The sequence below is a fragment of the Somniosus microcephalus genome, unplaced genomic scaffold (assembly GCF_052327205.1).
Source record: "Somniosus microcephalus isolate GS21.2 unplaced genomic scaffold, FLI_Smic_1.0 unresolved_chr5, whole genome shotgun sequence".
Lineage (NCBI taxonomy): Eukaryota > Metazoa > Chordata > Chondrichthyes > Squaliformes > Somniosidae > Somniosus > Somniosus microcephalus.
The window spans coordinates 37,500,228-37,508,315 of NW_028225183.1; positions in this window are offsets into that span (position 1 = coordinate 37,500,228).

Consider the following 8,088-nt stretch of genomic DNA (forward strand, 5'->3'; position numbering starts at 1 on the left):
CCGCAGCCAGCAGCTTCCAAATTGCCCGCCGCGCACCAGGTGCAACCTCTCCACACTCAGAGTCACCCCCCCACCACTGTTTGCTAACCTCACCCCCGACTGTAAGCCCATCGCCACAAAGAGCAGGCGATACAGTGCCGGGGACAGGGTTTTCATTAAAACCGAAGTGGAGCGGCTCCTGAAAGAAGGGATTATTGAGGGCAGCACCAGCCCCTGGCGAGCCCATGTTGTGGTCGTTAAGACCAGCGAGAAGCAGCGCCTGGTCATCGACTACAGCCAGACAATAAATCGCGACACCCTGCTGGACGCCTACCCACTCCCCCGTATAGCTGATATGGTCAACCAGATCGCGCAGTACCGCATCTTCTCGACCATTGACCTGAAATCAGCGTACCACCAGCTCCCCATCCGCCCTCAGGACCGCCAGTACACTGCCTTTGAGGCAAACGGCCGCCTCTATCACTTCCTTAGGGTTCCCTTTGGCGTCACCAACGGGGTCTCCAACTTCCAAAGGGAGATGGACCGGATGGTAGATCAAAATGCGTTGCAGGCCACTTTCCCATATCTGGACAATGTGACCATCTGCGGCCGTGACTTGCAGGACCATGACGCAAACCTCGAAAAATTCCTCCGCACCGCCCAACTCCTAAACCTGACATATAACAAGGAGAAGTGCATATTCCGCACAAACCGCCTCGCCATCCTTGGCTGTGTTGTGGAACACGGAGTCATCGGCCCCGACCCCGACCGGATGCGTCCCCTTATGGAACTTCCACTGCCCCACTGCCTCAAGGCCCTGAAGAGGTGCCTAGGGTTTTTCTCCTATTACGCCCAGTGGGTCCCCTACTATGCGGACAAGGCCCGTCCGCTGATCAAGTCCACCTCTTTTCCCTTGACGGCAGAGGCCCGCTTAGCCTTCCACCGTATCAAGGAGGACATTGCCAAAGCCACCATGCACGCAGTGGACGAATCCATCCCCTTCCAGGTGGAAAGCGACGCGTCCGACTTTGCCCTGGCCGCTACCCTCAATCAGGCGGGGAGACCCGTGGCCTTCTTTTCACAAACCCTCCAAGGCCCGGAGATCAGACACTCCACTGTTGAGAAGGAGGCCCAGGCGATTGTGGAGGCTGTGCGTCATTGGAGGCACTACCTGGCCGGAAAACGATTTACCCTGCTCACTGACCAGCGTTCAGTTGCTTTTATGTTTAACAACAAACAGAGGGGCAAAATCAAAAATGACAAGATCTTGTGGTGGAGAATCGAACTTTCCACCTACAACTACGAGATCTTATACCGGCCCGGGAAGCTAAATGAACCCCCGGATGCGCTATCGCATGGCACCTGCGCCAGCGCGCAGATCGATAGACTACGGGTCCTCCACAATGACCTCTGCCAACCGGGATCACCAGGTTCTTCCACCTCATCAAGGCCCGCAACCTGCCTTACTCTATTGAGGAGGTCAGGACCATGACCAGGAACTGCCAAGTCTGCGCTGAGTCCAAACCACACTTTTATAGACCAGACAGGGCCCACCTGATAAAAGCCACTCACCCCTTCGAGCGCCTGAGCGTTGATTTTAAAGGGCCTCTCCCCTCCTCCGACCGCAATGTGTACTTCCTCAATATTATTGATGAGTACTCCCGTTTCCCGTTCGCCTTCCCCTGCCCGGACATGACCAGTGCCACGGTCATTAAATGTCTGAACAACCTCTTCACCCTGTTCGGCTTCCCCAGCTATATCCATAGCGACCGGGGCTCATCGTTTATGCGCGACGAACTCCGTCAGTACCTGCAAACTAGGGGTATTGCCACAAGCAGGACCACCAGTTACAACCCCCGGGGGAACGGACAGGTGGAAAGAGAAAATGCGACAGTTTGGAAGGCCGTCCTGCTAGCCTTAAAGTCTAGGGGCCTTCCAACCTCCCGCTGGCAGGATGTGCTCCCCGATGCGCTGCACTCTATTCGGTCACTGCTCTGCACTGCCACTAACGCCACCCCTCATGAGAAAATGTTTGTCTTCCCAAGGAAGTCCACATCAGGGACATCGCTACCGCTATGGCTGACGTCCCCAGGGCCGGTCCTACTGAGAAGACACGTGAGGACCCATAAAACGGACCCCCTGGTCGAGAGGGTCGACCTCCTCCACGCCAACACCCAGTATGCTTACATCGCATACCCGGACGGGCGGGAGGACACAGTCTCCATAAGAGACCTTGCACCCTCGGGGACCACAGTAACCCACTACCCACTACCACCACCCCCCACGATCCGATATCGAGCCCCAGCAGACGGCAGGCCTGGGCCCCGCGACCCGCTCGACATCTACGAGGACGACACGCCTGTGCCACAGCCTACGCTGGACTCGACGCCGGAAGCTTCACTACCCCTGCCGTCGCCACGCCGATCACAGCGGCAGACAAGACCTCCGGAGAGACTCCAATACACTAACTTTTAATACACTTCACCCCGCCGGACTCAATTTTAAACAAGGGGTGAATGTGGTAAACCACTGCTGGTATTCCTGTTTGTCCTGTTTGTATTCCACTGTGTACATGCCTGGACATGCCTCGGCTGACTCCTCCCACAGGTCCTAGTATAAAGGTGACTGCTCCCCAGCCCTTGGTATCCTGGACCGGTCGACCACTCGAGGCAGACCTCCATTCTGTTGTTAATAAAAGCCTTTAGTTACTCTTCTAACTCTCAGTCTTTTATGAGTAATTGATAGCGCATCACGCTCCAGGGCCGCTCTATATCCTTTCGCCCCTGCCGCTGCTTTAATTCAGGTTCACTCTCGGGCCGCTCTTTATCCTCCCGCTGCTGCCGCTGCTTTAATTCAGGTACGCTCCAGGGCCGCTCTTTATCCTCTCACCCCTGCCTCTGCTTTTATTCAGGTACGTTCCAGGACCACTTTTTATCCTCTCGCCACAGCCGCTACTTTAATTAGGGTCTGCTCTCGGGCTGCTCTTTATCCTCTCGCCACTGCCGCTGCTTTAATTCATGTCCGCTCTCGGGCCGCTCTTTATCCTCTCGCCACTGCCGCTGCTATAACTCAGGTCCGCTCTCGGGCCGTTCTTTATCCTCTCGCCATTGCCGCTGCTATAACTCAGGTGCGCTCTCGGGCCTTCTTAATCCTCTCGCCGCTGCTGCTGCTTTTATTCAGGTATGCTCCAGGGCCACTTTTTATCCTTTCGCCGCTGCCACTGCTTTATTTCAGGTCCACTCTCGGGCCGCTCTTAATCCTCTGGCCGCTACCACTGTGTTATATCAGGTACGCACCAGGGCCGCTGTTTATCCTCTCACCCATGCTGCTGCTTTAATTCAGGTCCGTTCTCGGGCCGCTATTTTTTGTCTCGCCAATGCCACTGCATTCATTTAGGTCCGCTCTCTGGCTGCTCGTTATCCTCTCACCACTGCTGCTGCTTTAATTCAGGTCCACGCTCGAGCCGCTCTTTATCCTCTCGCTGCTGCCACTGCTTTAATTCAGGTACGCTCCAGGGCCGCTCTTTATCCTCTCACCCCTGCCGCTGCTTTTATTCAGGTATGCTCCAGGACCACTTTTTATCCTCTCGCTGCTGCCACTACTTTAATTCAGGTCTGCTCTCGGGCTGCTCTTTATCCACTTGACGCTGCTGCTGCTTTAATTCAGCTCCGCTCTCGGGCTGCTATTTCGACTTTCGCCCCTGCCGCTGCTTTAATTCAGGTCCGTCCTCGGGCCACGTTTTATCCTCTCGCCACTGCCGCTGCTATAACTCAGGTCCGCTCGCGGGCCGCTCTTTTTCCCCTCGCCACTGCCACTGATAGAAATCAGGTACGCTCTCGGGCTTTATTTATACTTTCGCCCCTGCCGCTGCATTATTACTGATCCGCCCTCGAGCTGCTCTTTATCCTCTCGCCAATGCTGCTGCTTTAATTCAGGTGCACTCTCGGGCCGCTGTTTATCCTCATGCCGCTGCAGTGGCTTTAATTCAGGTCCGTTCTCGGGCCGCTTTTTATCCTCACGCCGCTGCTGCTGCTTAAATTCAGGTACGCTATCGGGCCGCTCTTTATCGTCTCGCCATTGTCGCTGCTTTAATTCATGACTGCGCTCGGGCCGCTCTTTTTTCTCCCGCCACTGCTGCTGCGTTAATTCAGGTCCGCTCTCGGACCGCTCTTTATCTTCTCGCCGATGTTTTCATTCAGGACCGCTCTCGGGGCGCTCCTTATCCTCTCACCGCTGCTTTAATACATGGTCTGCTCAATTGCCACTCTTTATCCTCTCGCCGCTGCCGCTGCTTTAATTCAAGTCTGCTCTGGGGCCGCAACTTGTCCTCTATCCGCTGCCGCTGATTTAATTCAGGACTGCTCTCAGGCCACTCTTTATCTTCTATCAGCTGCCGCTGCTTTAATTCAGGACTGCTGTCGGGCCACTCTTTATCCTCTCTCCACTGCCACTGCTTTAATTCATGTCCGCTCTCGGGCCGCAGCTTCTCCTCTATCCGCTGCCGCTGCTTTAATTCAGGTCTGCTCCCGGGCAGCTCTTTATCCTCTATCAGCTGCCGCTGCTTAACTTCCGGTATGCTTTCGGGCTGCTCTTTATCATCTTGCCGCTGCCGCTGCTTTATTTCAGGTCCACTCTTGGACCGCACTTTATCCTCACGCCGCTGCCGCTGCTTAAATTCAGGTACACTCTCGGGCCGTTCTTTATCGCCTCGCCACAGTCACTGCTTTAATTCAGGACTGCGCTCAGGCTGCTCCTTTTTCTCTCGCCACTGGCGCTGCGTTAATTCAGGTCCACTCTCGGACCGCTCTTTATCTTCTCGCTGATTCTTTAATTCAGGACTGCTCTCGGGCCACTCCTTATCCTCTCACCACTACTTTAATACATGGTGTGATTAAATGTGCCTTCAGCAGACCATGTGTTTACCTGCTTGTATTTTACCTGCTTGTATTTTGTGAACCGCACCCTTTTGTTCCTATTGTGTGTATTGGCTACGCCCCTGTTTTTGCCATATAAAGGTCTCAGGAGCTGCATGAGTCATTCACTACCAGACGAACTCAAAGTGGGAAGACCTGCTATGCTGCTATGGTCTTAGTGATTAAAAGCCTTCAGTTGAATCCTTGTCTTTGAGTCATTGATGGCATATCAATTTTAATCACTAAAACACCAAGATGGATCGACTCCTGAAACCAGAGTGCTTGGATCTGGACCCCCATGCCTTAGACGCAGCCACACAATTTGGACACTGGTTCCAATGCTTCGAGTTTTTCATTGCAAACTCATCCACTGCTATAGCCGCAGCCGAAACCGCTACCGGAGACATGAAACTGGGAATCCTGCGAAACTGGGTGAGCCATCGGGTCTCCCCTCTCATCCAAGATGCCACCAGCTACGAGGATGCCTGCACCATCCTGAAGGCCCACTACGCGCAGCCAATAAATGTGGTGTACGCCAGGCATCTTCTGACTACTCGCACACAGCGGCATGGTGAGTCACTAGAGGACTTTATACTAAACCTAAAAGTACTGGGCAGAGACTGTAACTGTAAGGCCGTGTCTGCCATCGTGTACACGGAGGAGCTGATTCGAGACTCCCTTATTGCGGGCCTCAGTTCAAATTATATTCGGTAGAAACTGTTTGAAAAAGAGGGACTGGACTTAAAACAGGCTATAGATATAGCGCGATCGCTGGATATGTCCCAGAGGAACTCTGAATCCTGTTCCCCAGGCCATGCGGCCCACTCCACCTCATGCACGCCGTGGGGGTCGCCATCTTGGAAGCCATCTTCACCTCCCAGGTCTCAGGCCAGCCCAGCACCATCGGAGCCCCAGCCTCCACCCAGGAGCCCCACTACTGCCGTGATGCATCGGGGGCCGAAATGCTACCTCTGCGGTCAGGACAAACACTCCAGGCATCTGTGCCCAGCGAAGGGCACCACCTGTTTTAAATGAGGGAAGAAAGGACATTTCAGCAAATTCTGCAGAGGGAACCCCGCCTCCAACTCCACCACCGCCGCGTGCGTGCCATGGGAGCGGCCATCTTGGAAGCCATCTTGTCCACCCGCATGGAGTCCACCATCTTGCCCTGACTTCACGGACCTCCAGGACCCACTGGTGGCCTCGTTCACAGTGGATCAACCCAGGCCACATCCGTTGTCTAAATCGATGATGGACATAGAGGTAAATGGGAACAAGGTTAAATGATTGATTGACTGCGGGAGCACCGAAAGCTTCATTCATCCTAGCCTGGTAAAACGACTTTCTCTAACGATAGTCCCTAGACAGGGCAAAATCACCATGGCCGATAAGACCCATACCTCAAAAATTACAGGTTTCTGTGCGTTTATGTTGTCGGTAAAAGGCAATGATTACAGAGATTTTAAACTATTGATAATGCCAGATCTCTGTGTGAGCGTGATCTTGGGTCTGGACTTCCAGTGCCACCACCAACGTATCACGCTTACCTACGGTGGGTCCCAGCCACCCCTCACAGTGTGTGGTCTGGCTACCCTGAAGGTCAAGCCGCCCTCTGTTCGCCAACCTCGCACCCAACTGTCGACCCATAGCGACCAAGAGTAGGCAGTACAGCTGGGAGGATAGACGGTTCATTGCGTCGGAAGTAGAAAGACTCAAGCGGGAGGGCATCATCGAATGCAGTACCTGCCCGTGGCGTGCCCAGGTAGTAGTAGTTAAGGGTAACGAAAAGAAGCAGATGGTGATAGATTATAGCCAGACGGTTAATCTATACAGCCAGCTAGATGCCTACCCTCTGACCCGCATAGCGGATATGGTTAACCAATTCGCGTAATACCGGGTGTTTTCCACCATCGACCTAAAATCGGCATACCACCAGCTCCCCATTAGGCCGGAGGACCGTCCATACACCGCCTTCGAGGTGAACGGGCGTCTCTACCACTTCCTCAGAGTCCCCTTTGGGGTAACGAACGGGGTCTCGGTCTTCCAGAGGGAGATGGACCGCATGGTCGATGAGAACCAGTTAACAGCCACCTACCCATACCTAGAAAACGTCACCATCTGCGGCCACGACCAGCAAGGCAACGACTCGAACCTCGCGAGATTTCTGAAAACCGCCCTCAGACTCAATCTCACCTACAACGAGGATAAGTGTGTCTTTTGCACCACGCGCCTCTGTATCCTGGGCTGCGTGGTGGAAAACGGGGAAATCGGTCCGGACCCCAACCGATTGCGCCCCCTATGGGAGCTACCCCTACGAAACACTCCAAAAGCCCTGAAAAGGTGCCTGGGGTTCATCTCCTATTACGCCCAATGGGTCCCCAATTATTCCGAGAAGGCCCGTCCCCTCCTGAAATCAACGTCCTTCCTGCTCACAGCCGAGGTCCACGCCACCTTCAACAGCATTAAACACGACATTGAGAAGGCCGCGCTGCGGGCAGTGGACGAAAACATCCCTTTCTAGGTCGAAAGTGATGCGTCCGACTTCGCTTTAGCAGCCACGCTCAACCAGGATGGGCGGCCCGTAGCCTTTTTCTCAAGAACCCTCCAAGGGCCCGAGATCAGGCACTCCTCGGTAGAGAAGGAGGCCCAGGCCATAGTGGAGGCAGTGCGGCACTGGAGGCACTACCTAGCCGGCAAACGCTTCACCCTGCTTACCGACCGGCGGTCGGTAGCCTTCATGTTTAACAATAAACAAAGGGGGAAGATCAAGAACGACAAAATTCTCAGGTGGCGGATCGAACTCTCCACGTTTGAGTACGACATAATATATAGGCCGGGGACCCTCAACGAATCCCCCGACGCCCTATCACGAGGGATGTGTGCCAGCATCCAGGGGGACAGGCTACAGGGCCTCCACAATGGCCTCTGCCACCCGGTGGTCACCCGACTATTCCACTTTATAAAATCCAGTAACCTGCCCTATTCAATCGAGGAGGTCCGGTCTATGACCAGGGACTGCCGCACCTGTGCGGAATGCAAGCCCCGTTTTTTCAGACCCGACCGAGCCCACCTGATCAAAGCTATGCGGCCATTTTAGCGCCTGAGCTTAGATTTCAAGGGACCACTCCCCTCCACCGACCGCAATGTGTACTTTCGCAACATTGTGGACGAGTACTCCTGCTTCCCATTCGCCTAC